Below are 16102 nucleotides of genomic sequence, written 5' to 3'. Positions count from 1 at the left end.
AAAAAATTCAAAACATTAACAATAACATTTTAACTCTGCCCAAAATTACATCACCAATCTTGTCTCCAAATATCACCCAAACCGTACTCTCTGCTCCTCGCACGACCTCCTGCTCTCTAGCTCCCGTGTCTCCTCCTCCTATGCTCGTCTCCAGGACTTCTCCAGAGCTTCCCCCATCCTCTGGAACTCTCTACCCCAATGTATCAGACTATCGCCTACTCTGCTCACTTTTAAGCGATCTCTGAAAACCTATCTCTTCAGGAAAGCCTATCTTGCCCTCAGCTAATAATGGAATATTCTAGTCCCCCTTCCAGTCCATCCCCCACAGTTACTACCTTTTGTACCACTAGACCCTCCCTCTTAGATTTTAAGCTCCAAGGAGCAGGGCCCTCCTATCCCTCTTGTATTGAACTGTATTGTTGCTGTATTGTCTCCCATTATATTGTAAAGCGCTGAGCAAACTGTTGGCGCTATATAAATCCTGTATAATAATAATATAATAATTCATTTAGTTATCTCTAGATGGAAAATAAACATGCAAAAAGACTAACTGTTGGATGGAGAATGGCGGAAAAAGTACAGTTGTTCAGATTTATGCTCCTGTCCAAAACATTTTTTTGTACAATCTTTTCAGGATTTTTCTTAGGTGCACAAACGTCCATTTGGAATTGCCCTTTTCTTCAGACTGCTCTCTTATGTTTCTGGGTAACCTTGGTCTACTTAAAATGTAAACAGCAGACTAATGGTTCTTCTGACAAAGATACCTTGCCTTTGCTTTGGTAGAGAAGTGTGAAACAGGGTTTCCCTTTAAAGTAGAGAAGACCTTACAGGGAATGCATTGCCTTTTTAATTTTTTAGTTTTATATTTATAAAATATATTTTTTAAAAAAAGTCTTAATTTTTACACAGGTAAACATTGTATTGTATTGTATTTTTTAGCTAGAAGGTAGAGTTCACGGCTACTTTCCTTATACCTCTTTACAGCAGTTGCAATTGAATATTTATCAGATCTTTGATTGATGATTTGAATAAATGTATATGAGTTTATATATATATTTTAAAAATAATAGAACTAATTGTGACTTCTGAATATTCAGCATATTTTATATACATATATACACATACCGCATATATTTATCCATATTTATATAGTATATATATCTTGTAGCAGGAAACTGTTGGATTATCAGAAATCAATATGCATATAAAAAAAACATTTCTGACCTGATTGTTTAGGGGATGTACTTTTTGGTGATCGTTTTTTGTGCAAGGGTATAACACAAGGCAGCTGTGGGATGATAGGAAATACATTGAATAAACTATAGTAAATATATTAAAAACATACTGAAAATACAAAAAAGTGATGAAATCCACGTGGTGAACTTAGGCTAGGCTCTATGGACACTTTATGAACTGTGTTGGGGTTTGAGTTAGAGTTTTGCACTTTTTTTTATAAAGTTGGACTTTTATATATTTTGATCTTGGAGGTGAATTAAGGGACATACAATTTTGCCATTACAGAGATTAAATATATATATGTAGCATCCTCTAGTGTGCTGCTATGGTAGTGTAGGTACATTTAATGTGAATGACTCATGGTAACTGTGTGAGTCTGTAAATGGACTGGGTTACTGCAGGTCAGGCTGCACTACTTAACAAGTTGGGACTCTATCACCTCCACTTGGTTCTGGAGGACCATAGAAGCTTCCAGAAGCCAGTGGGCTGAAGTGGTGGAGACCTAATCTGTAGGTTTATGGGAGCCTAACCAATTCAGATTTGGTGGCCCTGGTAGTGTGGTGAAGCCAGCCCATAAATATGGCAGAGTCAGTCTAGCAGAGGAGTCGGGTGGAAGATGGAGTGCTGAGGAGGCTGTCATTGACCTTGGAGGGGTCCCCTAGGTCTAGAAGGTCTGGCCTCCACAGTCAGCTCAGGCAGTGGGAGCAAGGAGGATAGAGTACATTATTATTATTATACAGGATTTATATAGCATCAACAGTTTGCGCAGCGCTTTACAATATAAGAGAGACAGTACAATTACAATACATTTCAGTACAGAAGGAATGTGAGGGCCCTGCTCATGGAGCTTACAATCTAAAGGAAGGGCGAGGTGATACAAAAGGTGATAGCTGCGGGGGACGATCTGGCGGAGGTGATTCCAGTACAGTTCTTAGGTGAAGGTGGGGTAGGCTTCCCTGAAGAAGTGAGTTTTCAAAGATAGCCTAAAGGCAGACAGGGTGGGGGCTGACCGGTCATGCTGTGGTAGGGAGTTCCAGAGGATGCGAGAGTCTTTGGAGAAGTCCTGGAGGCGAGCGTGGGAGGAGGTGATGAGGGAGCTGGAGAGGAAGATATCTTGGGAGGAGCGGAGAAGGCGATTTGGGCGGTATCTGTGGATGAGGTTGGTGATGTAGCTAGGGGCAGTGTTGTGGATAGCTTTGTAAGCTGTGGTTAGTATTTTGAATTTTATACGTTGGGTTAGTGGAAGCCAGTGGAGGGATTGGCAGAGAGGGGCAGCAGTCGCTGATCAGTTGGTAAGGTGTATGAGTCTTGCAGCAGCATTCATAATAGACTGAAGGGGGGATAGCCTGTGTAACGGTAGACCAGTGAGGAGTTGCAGTAATCGAGGCAGGATATAACCAAGGAGTGGATAAGTTGTTTTGTGGTGTCATTGGTCAGGAAGGGGTGGATTTTGGAAATGTTCCGGAGGTTGAGGCGGCAGGATTTAGCCAGTGAGTGGATATGGGGCCCAAAGGAGAGGTCAGAGTCTAGGATTACGCCTAGCACCCTGGCATGAGGGGAAGGACCAATGGTTGTGCTGTTGATCTTAATGGTAAAGTCGTGAGTGGGGGATCGGGAGATTGAGGGTACATCAGCACACCCAGGGAGAGACTGGCACGTGTAGCAAGCTTTCAAAGGACAGCGCTGTGCTTAATCCTTTATCCTTATCCTGGGAGATCTTCAATGCAGCCAGGAAGGCTGGTAGTGTCTGCAGGTTGTGGAACTGGAGGCAGTTCTGCAGGAGAGAGGAGATATCTCGGCATGCAATTTGAAACAATCTAAGCTAATTTTCAGAGGGGCTGAGAGTCCATAGCCCATAAGGGGCTGCTTCTACTGAGCTGTAAAAACTGAAAGCTTTCAAGGAAAAGAACAGCCCAGGATTTGCCTCTGTGAATAGGAAGGAAGTTGTCCCTGTGCATTGATCCAGTCAAGTTGGACATCTCATAATTCCTATTACCCTATCCAAGTTATTTCCCCTAATAAAATTACAAAAACCAAGCTCAATGACTGTTCACTGACTGTGGATGCAAGTGTGAAAAATGCATGTTGCCTGGCTGTGTGGAGCTTAGGGGGACCTAGAAACACAGTGGCCCTCAAGAGGGTAGCGCTACATATTTATAGTATTAAAAATATGTATGCAAAATATGTGTAGACAAGGTTTAGAGCTCATGTACATTGCAGCTGATAAACGCACTTTCAGGAACTTTTCTGCATTTTTGTGAGCAGCCCCTGAACTCTCCCTATTGTTTTCCTATTTGTCCATGTACACATAGTCCTTTACAGTCGTTTACAGGCAGTTGAGTTAACAGTCATTTTTTGAATGCACCAAACTTGCATTCAGGAGTAGATTTTATCAGCATTTCAAATGGCAAACGCTTGTAAACACATTTATAAGCGTTTGCATTTATAAGCGTTTTTTAACTGTTCCATATCCAGATGCTGTCCAGAGCCTTTTTTCATCATCAGAAATGCATGCAAAGTATTTTCCATGTATTCAAATGGACCCGGTACACCAGTGCAGTCAGTTCCAGGTTTTGCGTAAAGGAAAAAATGGTAGAATGTGCTGCATTATGCTCATGATGGGATCCATAGTGAATACAATCAGAAAAGACAGGTCATCTCAACACATACTGCTCTCTCTGCTTCTGCTCTCTTTATTTCTCTCAAAATGTCTGAAATAGTTAATTTTTTACTGTTTTTCAGTGCATTCTGAGCATTTTGGAAGGTCTCCTGAAGTTAACTTAAAAAAACGCTTCTAAACGCAAACGCTCATAAACGCATGTAAACGCGGTATGCAAACGTAGCTAAGCAGACATTTTTAATCTGTTTTCCAGCAGTCAGTTTCCAACATTCAGAACACTTTTCCAAATGTCCCGTGTACATGGAGCCTTACAAAGTATAAACTATATATTTAAACACCTTAGAACTTTCAACATGCACAATACAAAACAGTATTACTGTAGAGATAAATCCTATTAATAACATTTAGCTTGCTAAAGCAGTGTGGACAATACACAATTGCTATTTTCTTATAATAAAATATCAATTTTCACCTTTAACCTTTGGTGTGTCTGAGTGCTGTTGCCTCTTTGTACATTAGCTGCTTCCTGTCTAGAAGCATGCACTTCAGCAAGGCAAGGACAGCATTATCACCCTGTAACAGAAAATTCCTGAACAAGGACTTTCACGGCAGATTATTATTATACATTCTCCAGGTATTAAAAAAAAAGAGAGAAAAAAATCTATAAATTTCCACCTTTGTCATTATGCCAGATTTTGGACTATTTCTAAAAATTACATCAAAAGGGTATTGGGGGGGGGGGGAAGAGGGTGTCATTTTAGCAAATATAATTTATCTATACAGGAAAAGGAGGCCTAAAGGATGTTACATGATGATAACAAAAAATTATGTAATAAAAAATGTCTGGCAAAGGATCTAATGTGGCTATTATGGATTGCCATAAATATGGACTAATGTGTTATAGAATCCTACTAGATTTACATATGCTATAAATTGTTGAACATTGTAGTTACAGAACATTTCTGTTCAAAAGGGAAATGGTAGAAACAGCCTTTATTACTCTGTGTTGTAACAGTGAGATTCATTAAACACACAACAAAACTTGAAATATAAAACAAGCTAAAGCAGAATTTCAGCCAAAACTATTTAAAAAATGTAGAGTTCCAAAAGGACTCTGTTCAGGTGATTTCCCCTTACTTTCGATATTGTCACCAAGGCAGGAACAGATGATTAATAAGAAAATAAGAATAAAAGCACTAATGTTAATGGACTGGGGAAGTTAGATGTTAAGTTTTGAGGTCATCAGTGTACCCTATGGGAAGCTTTTAAAGCAGAATTTTACTTAAAAAGTGAAGTACTGCTGGTTCACTCCTTCTCCGTTTCCACTTCTGTAATCCTCACCTAGACAAGGATGATGCCTCTTGCCCTCCTTCTCCCCTCCCATGGCCTCTTGGGACACATCACATGTCCCAGAAGACTGCAGGACCATCCACAGAGTGGCACATGTTGGCAGCTGTTAGTTCCCCTAATTGTAACTCCTCCTGTAGTGATGTAATTGGTGGAGATAGTGCTCCATTATATGCCAGCTGTGGGTAGGGCTCAGTGAAGTTGAGGTATGTGAGCAGGACACCCCTGAACTGCAAGGTGTAGAGCTGTGCTGGAGGAAAGAAAAGAGCCCTCTGCAGGGATGAACTGCCAAAGTGGTGAGTGAGGACACATTGGAGACAGAAAGAGAAACCTTGCCACCTCCGATCCACTGGTCTGTGACTTGGTTTAGTATGGCCTTGGGGCCTAAGGAGAAGCAGGACTTTGTGTAAGAAGAATGCACTCCCTGTGCATGGAACATCTGAGATAAGAGGCTTTAACATTTGGGGAAGATGGCTGCAATAGTTTTATGAAATATTTGAGTTTTCCGCATTTGAGAGAAACCGTTGTATGGGGAGTCATGAGCAGGAAAGGGTTCTGCACCATAGACTTCTGTTCAGTGAGCTGAGTTAATGTTACCTGCAATGTAAATCGACTGTAACTACAAGAGTTGCGCTGGAGTGAAGTACATCAAAGAATTTAAATGTGGACTGGACATTTATTTATTCTGGTTACCAGGCCTCAGGCTGAGAATATGTCTGAGAGTGGGCCTCAGGCCTGGAAAAGTGTAAAACTATATGATGGAGTATCTTCAAACAAAAGGTAGGTGACTATCTCATCCAAGAAAAGCATGGCACAAACAGCTACCCAAAAAGGGACCCTCACATGCGAGAGCTCATGAATGCACAGTGGGGTAGCTAGCTCCTATATCCAAGACGGTAGCTCCAAGGACCTGCAGTGGTATGAAGATCCAGCTGCAGGAAGACAACGCTGTAAATATTTGTAAGTACCTGAATATTAGGGGCTCATCCAGACATGTGAATAATCCTGGCCTATGTGAAGAGCTACTGTGAGAGGACTGTGCATCCACCTCAGAGCTGTGTGCAAGCAGCCTATAAAAGTTGATGCACATGCTGCACCTGCACAGACACAAATGCATTTCAACTTTGACGATGCGTCTAGGACCGGGAGCTTGGAAATATACACAGACAATGTAAACCTCCTTGTAAACCACGAAATACCTCTGACAATGGCTTTGGATGGAGGACAGGATTAATCACTTGTCTTATTGAGCCCTAAAAGTCAGCAGCTAGAGTATTTGTAGCTGCTGACTTTAAAAAAACCCCATGAAGTTCCATGTTACCATTTCCCATGCATTCAATTGGTAGAGGAAGTGAGGGAAAAATCTCCCAGTAGGGAAACAGACAGAAAAAACATGAGTGGTACCAACACTTTCCTAATTTATCAAAGAACTAGTAAACAGTTTTTGGAATTCTGCTTTGATTACAAGGTTACAAGGAAATTAAAAGACTACCTTGAAGTGGGGCTCCCCTGCGCACTGCAGGGGTTCAATGCTAATTTTTTCCCTGAGGTACAATTAAAAAGCAGTTTTACTTCAGCCTATCTTAGCTGTATGGAAATTTGGCCATTTCAACAGGGACATCTGAATTATGATGCAATTATGGCCATTCCCGTCTGACAGAAATCAATCTAACAATCAACTTCCGTTGAATGAGAAAGTTGAAAATGTTTCTTTTGATAAGCAGCTATTATTATTATACAGGACTTATATAGTGCCGACAGTTTGCTCAGCGCTTTACATTATGGAGGGAGACACTACAGCAACAATACAGTTCAATACAAGAGGGATTAGAGGGCCCTGCTCCTTGGAGCTTACAATCTAGGATTATCCAGCCTTAGTTTATGCCTTGCTCTCTACACCTGTTCTCCCTGGTGCTCCAGGCTGTGGGTGTGCTCCTGGCATTCTCAATTACAGTGAAGGTCTTTGATGATGTCAAAGTGCAACCAACGGGAAAAGAATCAGCGTAAATGGATGTCTCATTGAGAGGAGGACCCTGCAAGAACAAGGGATCAGGTAAGTAAACTGCTTTTTAATAGTAGTCTAGGCAAAAATTAGCATTTAAAGTGTTTCTAAACCCATTACCCTTCATTCACTATATCAGGTCTTCCACAGTACACAGAACATGCAAATGAAAATAATAAATTTAAACTGTTAAATATATTTTCTCACCAGCAGTATATAGCAGTCTTGTGACTTCTATCAGTGTCTGGCTGATCGCTGTTTAATCTTGTAGGAGTTTTCATTCTCCTCTGACTGTCCTATGAGGCTGCATGACCCCTGACCCTCTGTCCGGACAGCGCTGATTGACCCTGTGCCAGTCACATGCACCCTCCCATAAAAAACCCAAACTCTTTAGCAATACACACCAAACAGAACAGATTTGGCACTGCTCCTCTACACTATCAGCAGATGAACTGGGGACAGTAAAAGAAGGAGAGGATCAGAGAAGACAGGATCAAGCAGCCTTTTTACACAATGCAGTTGATTAACCCCTTAGGTTCCACAGTGAGTATAACAAGCATGCTTTACTGCATATACAGACTGATTTTCCTGTTGTGTGTTTAGTAACACTTTAAACCCTCGCAGTGTGAGGGAAGCTCCCCTCCAGGGGTCATTTTTACATTTTCCAAACACAAGAGAAAAGAAACAGAGTTTGTAAATTTCTCCGGACTTAATATTTCAGTTTGAAAGACCAATTTAAAAATCTGCACATTCACCTTCATCTGGCTTTTTCCAGGCTGTTTTACATTGATACCTTTCATTGGAAACGAATGCATTGTATTTGTAATACATTCTTTCAAGTAGGATTGACATATCAGTGTGTTGAACTATTGTTATTCTGCAGACATACACAGTTGCAGAACAGAATTCCACTGGCAGTGGCACAATGGGAAATAGAAATTATTTACCTCTTACCATTTCTGTACCTCATGTTGTAAAACAAACTACTACATTTTACTTTTACTCAGCTGGGATTGCTATTGTGTACAGCTACAATTTACTAGTATTGTGGAAGGATCTCAGATGGGTTTAGGCCACAGTGACCTTTGTAAATATGTACTGTGTAGGAATAAATGTCTCAAGCACACCCACATGTTTGCTGCCATTCCCTACATTTATAAGGCCTGGTGTTTTGCCAACAATACGAAGTATGCACTTTGCTTACCAGATCTTTCTATCTAAATGTCCACTTAAAGCTGAACTCCAGACTCCAAGAGTAAAATACACAGATGAAAAACATATACAGTACATAACCTGACCCAAATGCCAAAATATTTGTAATTCTCTAAGGTCACTATTGTGCAGGGCTGTGGATAAGGGGGTACCACCAGTTCTCCTGTATGGGGCCCAGCCCAGCAGGGGGGCTCAGGCAGCTGGGTGAATAGGATGTGGGCAGGGTGGGTGATCAGCGTGGGGTGGGGGGATTACTGATACAACAGGGGAACTGATCCCCTGTATGGCTCTTCCTGCAGCAGCTGAAAGCTGGATTCTTCTTCTCTTCATAGTTACATAGTCTGGCTGAAAAAAGACAAAAGTCCATCCAGTTGAACCATTAAAAAAAAAAAAGTTATAATCCTATACCCACAATTAATTCAGGGGAAGGCAACCCCCTCCCCCCCACCCCCTGCCAAAGCATGAGCCAGTTTGCTCCTGCAGGGAAAAAAATTCCTTCCTGATCCCCCGAGAGGCAATCGGATATTCCCTGGATCAACTTTACCTATAAATGTTAGTAACTAGTTATTTTCTAAGAAAGAGTCCAGGCCTTTTTTGAAGCAATCCACTGAGCTGGCCAGGACCAACTCTTGAGAGCGTCTATTACACATTTTCACAGCTTTTACTGTGAAGAAACCTTTCCGTGTTTGGAGAATAAATTTCTTTTCCTCCAGACATAAAGAGTGCCCCCTTGCCCCTCTGTGATGACCTCAAGGTGAATAACTCTACACCGAGTATACTATTTGAACCACATATATATTTATACCCCTACAGTGGGGGGGGGGGGGTGGGGGGGAGCCTCACTTCAAGGTAGTCTTTTAATTTCCTCGGCGTTAACCTTATAATCAAAGCAGAATTCTAGAAACTGTTTACTAGTTCTTTGATAAATTTGGAAAATGTTGGTACCTCTGCTGCCCAGGCCCCCCTGTGTGCCCCCACCCCTGCAGTGCTGCCAGCTTGCCTCCTCTGCTTCCCACCCACATTTACCAGCCCCTTTCTTTCCTGAATGAACACAATGAGTGGTCGATACCCATCACTCACTGTGTTCATTCATAACTGAACCATCATAAACTGTTTTTTTTGGAGGGGGCCCTGTCAGGTCGGCTGTATGGGTCCCATGGTTTCTAACAGCAGCTCTACTATTGTGATCCAAGCATTCCTGTCTAGTATTATAGCAGAGTGAGTGACCCCAATTTTCTTTATTGCAGTTAAGCAACACAGTTTGGTCACCATCCCACCCCAGAATGCTGGTTGGACAATGAAGAGCTGTAGCATACTAATCATCCCTCTACTGTAAGTATTGTCAGGAAGGGAGACTGATAGCATTGTGTCATGCAGTAAAGATAAAATAATTATACCTTAAGTACATGTAATCCTTTTTAACAACATATGCCTTCTTTTAATTCTGTTGTTTTATAATTTATTTTAATGATTGCATTTTTCAATTCGTAACAGTTAAAATACCAGTGTTATTAAAAAAATATTGATAACGCAATGGCTAATGATAAATCTCATGTTATTATCATCATACCAAATAATGAAAAGAAAATTCCTGACTCAACGAATATTTACTTGAATGAAAAAAAGCTGGTACCACGTATATTCTGAAACTAATATAAGGATCTTTTAGTCACAGAGGATTATTTCCTGATATATTTATGGCCTTTGATATTGACAGTTGGAGGGGTTTACTTTTAGTGTCTGGATTTTTGATCCATTTATACATCTGGAATTTTAATTTCATTTTTAATTTTAATTTATTTTTTATATTTTTTAATTTTTCATCTTTCTAATATTATAGTTTTATATGTTTTTGTTTAAAAACACTAGATGGTGCCCTATTTGTCAGCTCTAGTAGGTTGGCTTATTAGTAAATAAAAGTTTTAATATTTTTTGTTTGTCACCACAGGGTGGAGCTATGTTTCAATTTTTGCACATCCTAAGTGGTTTAATACCATTTCCAATTGCCATTTGGTCTTCTAACACCAGATGTTGACATTTCTAGTTGAAGGACAGATTGATTATTCTGCAATCTGTGGCCAATCGGTGTGATCCTCTGGGGCTTCAGGTCTTATATAAGGAGCGTGGATAAGCGTGTGAGCGTGCCCCTGATGATGTTACTTGTGATGAAACACGTAGGGCGGAGCCACACAAACATGCTACTGTTCATGCTCGACAGGCCGGTAGCCAATTTGGAAATTGGAAAAGTTTGAAATTTTACCTATCTATGCTCAGTGATGTCCGTTCTTATGTGAGTGCAACCATACTTCAAATAAATGTTGTCTTACACTATGTGGAGCACTCTTTTTTTGCATGTTTCTTACCACAAGTCTGAATCCCATCTGGAGTGGTGTAGTTATCCTAATTAGGATCCATTGCTTGGAGGATCTTTACTTTTCTCTCTTGGTGATCTGGAAAAGGACCTGGTTGTCCAGATTTCTGGGTTGTTTACAACAAAGCGTGATTGACTACTCTTAACAGGGGTCATGCTTTTCTGGTAAGCCTTTCATATGAGTGGTTGGTGACACAACAGCTGTCCTTGGATTTCCTGTTTCATCACAGCCTCTGGGGACTTTTTCTTTATCTGAATATTTTTTGATGGACAATTTTTTGTATGATACATTTTTCACAGTTTTTTTCACTAATCATTTGTCACTTTATTAAGCGCTGCACTTTATGTATATAATATAAGGATATAAATTATTGTTCCATATAGTTAGCTCTATTGGTCTTAGTGGCAGAAAAACAAACAAAATAATATTAAAGAGAGAGAAGGCAAATAAAAAATAACAATAGGGACCTGTCTCCTACTGTCAAGCTCTCCCCATATCTTGAAATAAGCACCAGCATTATTTTTTAAGCTTTCTTATATTGTTTGAAATTCCAGCCAGGTAGACCATATTTTATTAAATTCTGCTTCTCTGTTTGGTAAAAGAATTGTGAGCTCTTCTCATTTTCTTATTGTATTTTGTTGTCAAACCCAATTGCTTACCGAAGGCATAGTTTATTGTTTACAGAATCTAGAAATGGGTATACTAGATAACTTCACCAATTCCTAGATATTTAGCTACAGCAAAGACAGGGCCAAATTGTTTGGTAGCTCAACTTCAGTTAAAGTAGTAAACTGAAGGCAATTTTTTACTTTGGAGTTGGAGTGGGGCTGTGCTGGCACTGCATGAGTTAAATGGCCCCCTGCTGTCCAGTGGTCTTGTATATGTACTGTTCCTGACATAAGCACGCCCAATGCTTGCTCCACAGACAGGAACAGTGCACCACTGGACCGTGGGGGAGTGCGGTTTTCCGTAGGATCTGCGCGTCAGGTGAGTATGAACTTAGCCCTCACCCTAGAAAAAACGAGCAGCTGATCCATGCAGTGGGGGCACAGACCCACTGCATGGTATACCCCCCCAAAAAAATGGAGTTCAGCTTTGAGTAAGGAAAGGTTATAACCCGTCAGTATGTTTGTGCCATCTATGTTCCATTGTGGAGATTTTCTTATATTTCCTGTCCTTTAGCCACAACAGATAGTTAAAGAAAATCTCTCTAAACTGAGGGAAACCATGGTATTCACCAGGGTCACCAGAACTAGTGTCTCCAGTGTAAGATTCCTCTTTTGATGACCACTTCAGAAATAAGGGTCTCCAGGACCCACAGAGAGGGTGAACACAGACAGCAGTAAATAGCTGAAGTGTTCTAACCTCTCTTCATTTTATCTAAAATGAAAAAAAAAAAGAATCACTCAGTTACACTTTAAAGTAAATGCAAACCCAACAACTTTCTAAAACACTACCTTTTTTAAAGTGGAAAAGTGAAAATAATGTCCTGCTAGATCACTTCAGGCTGGCCCCTTTTGCACATATAGCTATAAACATTAAAAAAAATTGCCTATACTGTTTAAAATCCAGTAATACGCTACTCCACACTACTCTGCACATGCTCAGTTGCGCTTTATTTTTTGGCATTGTTCCAAAAATCAGAGCAACTAAAGGCCGATCTGCTGACAGCCTAAAGATTTACTGCTGTTCAGGGGCTCTGAGCTTCAGCAAAATGGTAGCCTCCAGCAAACAGAATCAAGAACAATGCTGGAGGCAAATTACAGCACACACTAATTTTGTTAGCATAATTATTAATGTGGAATGTATGTGTTCTGCTAAAAAACATTATTTTTAATCAAATTGTTATGTGTAAAGTTGTAAAGAGTTGCCGATCTTGCAACCTCTTTGCTGTCCAGATTCATGCACTATAGAGATGGCTACATGGCATTTACCGGGGTGTGTCTCCCAATTGTGACAACAGTGGACCATGCCTGCATAGTGTTTGTTGCAGCTGCCACTTTCAATCTCCATCATATTTTGTGTCATAGGGTGACTATTCAGGAACATAACTGAGAGACAGATCTTTGTCACCCTATAACAGGAAGTGATTAAATGAGGACCTCCTTGGCAGGATCATCAGCAAATATTTTAATGAAGACTAAAGAAACTAAAAATATAAAAAAGTATTTTGAAATGACAATAATGTTAAAACATTAATAAGATTTAGGTGATTAGATTTAAATGTTCTGTAAGCTAATAAATGTATGCCTGTTCCTTTGGGTAATTCCAACTGATTTCATTAGTGGAGAGTTACAGGAATCATAACTGGAGAAGACAGCAGGAGATAAATGTAATGTGTTAATTACATATACCTGCAAGCTATCCTTTCTTAATTGTGGCTCTCCATAAACAGTTCAGGTAGGAGAGCGGCACTGTTAGCCAAGTGCTTCCATTCCGTGCTGTTTTGTGAATGGAAGCCACTTGTAGTGACTTTTTTAATTGTAATTAAAGTGTTACCAAACCCATAACAGTAAAATCAGCCTGTGTATGCAGTGAAGCATGCTTGTTATACTCACTGTGGAACCGAAGGAGTTAATCTTCTGCATAGAGCAAACAGACTGTTTGATCCTGTCTCCTTTGATCCTCCCCTTCTTCTGCTGTACCCAATCCATCTGCTGATAGCACAGAGTTCTAGAAGTCACTCTGCACATGCTCAGCTCAGTGTGTACGGTTAGAGAGTTTTTTTCCCTTTGTGAGTGTGCATGTGAGCAGCACAGGGCCAATCAGCACTGTCCAGACAGAGGGTCAAGGGTCATGCAGCCTCGTAGGACAAGGGGAGAATGAAATCTCCTACAAGATTAACCAGTGCTCGGCCGAACACTGATAGAAGTCACAAGACTCTATATACTGCTGATGAGAAAAGGTATTTTACAGTTTATATTTACTAAAAAAATTGCATTTCCATGTAGTGTGTACTGTGGATATAGTGAATGCAGGGTCCTGGGTTTAGTAACACACAAGAAAAGTGACCATCCACATTGCAATTTGGTAGTACAGTCTATTAAGTTATTTTGCATTGTGGAGAAAGGTAAAGATGTGTATGTTACATAAAATCCAATTGGATGCATCTGTATGGAACATTGACTGGAAACTCAAACATTTAAACAGATTGTAAAGCAACACACTGATAGCACAGGCTTTTTTTGTTTTCAGAAACTATGTAGCATTAGGGCTCTTTCACACAGGCAGCCAGAGACAGTAAAACAGGAGACAGAGCTGTGGTTTTACGGACCCCCCCCCCCCCCAGTCACGCAACTGAATACTAACATAACAGCGTTTTTCACTTGGGCTGCAGAGTTTGACTCGGCCATTGAATTCAATTGGACCATGCCACAGCTGCGTACAAGGCACGCAATTGCAGCAGAGCAGTGCAGCATCACCAGGTTTAAATCAGGTATTGGGAAGGCAACGCAAGGCCTCCTCACTGCCTGTCAAATGCCCTCTGAAAGGTGATCCTATTGGAATACATTATTCATGTATTTTGTACAACAACTATCAGTATTAAGTAGAGATATATTCTTCAACCAGCAGATGACATTGTTAATAAGTTTGTAGCTGCATCTACGACTATACTCTATGTCTTTTATCTATAATAAAGTTCCTGTTTCCTGTTTGCAGAGAAGCAGCAGATAAAGAAACTAAAAAATAAGGACCTAACCAAAAATAAACTACCAGGGCTTTTTTAGGCACCATACCAACAGAAATTATAAAAAAATGATAGCCTTATTGGACATCATTAAAACCACAATTGAAATAGAAAATGTGAGCACAAACGTAGCTCAATAATTAAAAACATATAACCATTGCATATTGTAACTTTACAGAACATCAGCTTGTTACAAAATACTCCAAATGATTCCCATACATAGTACAGTAGGTGTATATATAGCTCATATGTCATTTCTTTAGAATTTTTCCCAATGTTTGACAAAGTTTGCTTCCTCAGGGAGATTTAGCATAGGATTCTAAAATTATAAACAAAGCAATACTAAACAAAACAAAACATATGAAAAACTAAAACATCAGTCACCAAAATATTTACATTTACCAGAAGATGGCTTCCAAATATTCATGGGACAACTAAGGAACCATAACCATTTGAATCCAAGAAGAACCTTCCATCAAAAATTGCAAAAGAAGAAAAGAGATATGGGCCAGGTGGGCTTTTCTGAAGCAGCATTGAACCACATGTGGACTATGCACTGTCTGTTCTGTAGGGCTTTATACAGAATCTCTAACTTTGCTTTTTAGAGAGCACAGCAGGGCACGCAAGTATGAAAGAGCCCTTACAGTTTACCAGATTATATTTCAATAGAGTGGGTTGCTGAATACACTACTTAACTGACTGTTTATTTATGGTTACATTTTTGTACCATTCAGCCTACATGTAATAGATTGTGTAAGCAGATTGTGGGAAGCTTAAAGAGGCTAAACTGTGGTAGTATTGTCCAATAAAAAAAAAAAAAAAACCACAGGACAAATGACTTTTCAATAATATTGCCTATGTTCTACCTGCAGCTGATCCCTTTCCCATTACTGATTTAACATGTCCGGTTCTGCATTGTGTCTCTTTATGAAGGTGGCCATTTTGGTAGAGGCAGGTCTTTGTTTACTCATGTCAGAGCTGATGACTGATGATCTCATGACTTGTGGGACTGATGATAAAATAAGCATCAGGAGAGCAGAAAGTACAGATCCAAAGAATGAATGAAGCATCAGCAGGGTGATACCAGCACTGAAGCTTTCTCTCCAGCTGGGAGAACAGTGAGCAGCACAACAGTGTTTTCAGCAGAGCAGGCTTGTAGTACAAGGGGAGGGTGAAGCAAGGCAGCTAGATTAATATATAAATACAAGGTAAAATACACTGCTCAGCAAAATTAAAGGAACACATCAGAAAACACATCAGATCTCAACAGGGAAAATATCATGCTGGATATCTACACTGATATGGACTGGGTAATGTGTTAGGAACGTAAGGATGCCCCATCGTTTGATGGAAATGAAAATGATCAGCCTACAGAGGACTGAACTCAAAAACACCCCGAAAATCAAAGTGAAAAAATGATGCATCAGGCTAGTCCATTTTGCTGAAATTTCATTGCAGCAACTCAAAATGGTACTCAATAGTATGTATGGCCCCCATGTACTTGTATGCATGTCTGACAATGTCATAGCATGCTCTTAATGAGACGACGGATGGTGTCCTGGGGTGTTTCCTCCCAGATCTGGACCAGAGCATCAGAGAGCTCCTGGACACTCTGAAGTGCAAAG

The sequence above is a fragment of the Staurois parvus genome, unplaced genomic scaffold, assembly GCF_062004578.1.
Source record: "Staurois parvus isolate SC_StPar_1 unplaced genomic scaffold, SC_StPar_1.0 ptg000136l, whole genome shotgun sequence".
NCBI lineage: Eukaryota > Metazoa > Chordata > Amphibia > Anura > Ranidae > Staurois > Staurois parvus.
Note: the sequence above shows the minus strand (reverse complement) of the source record.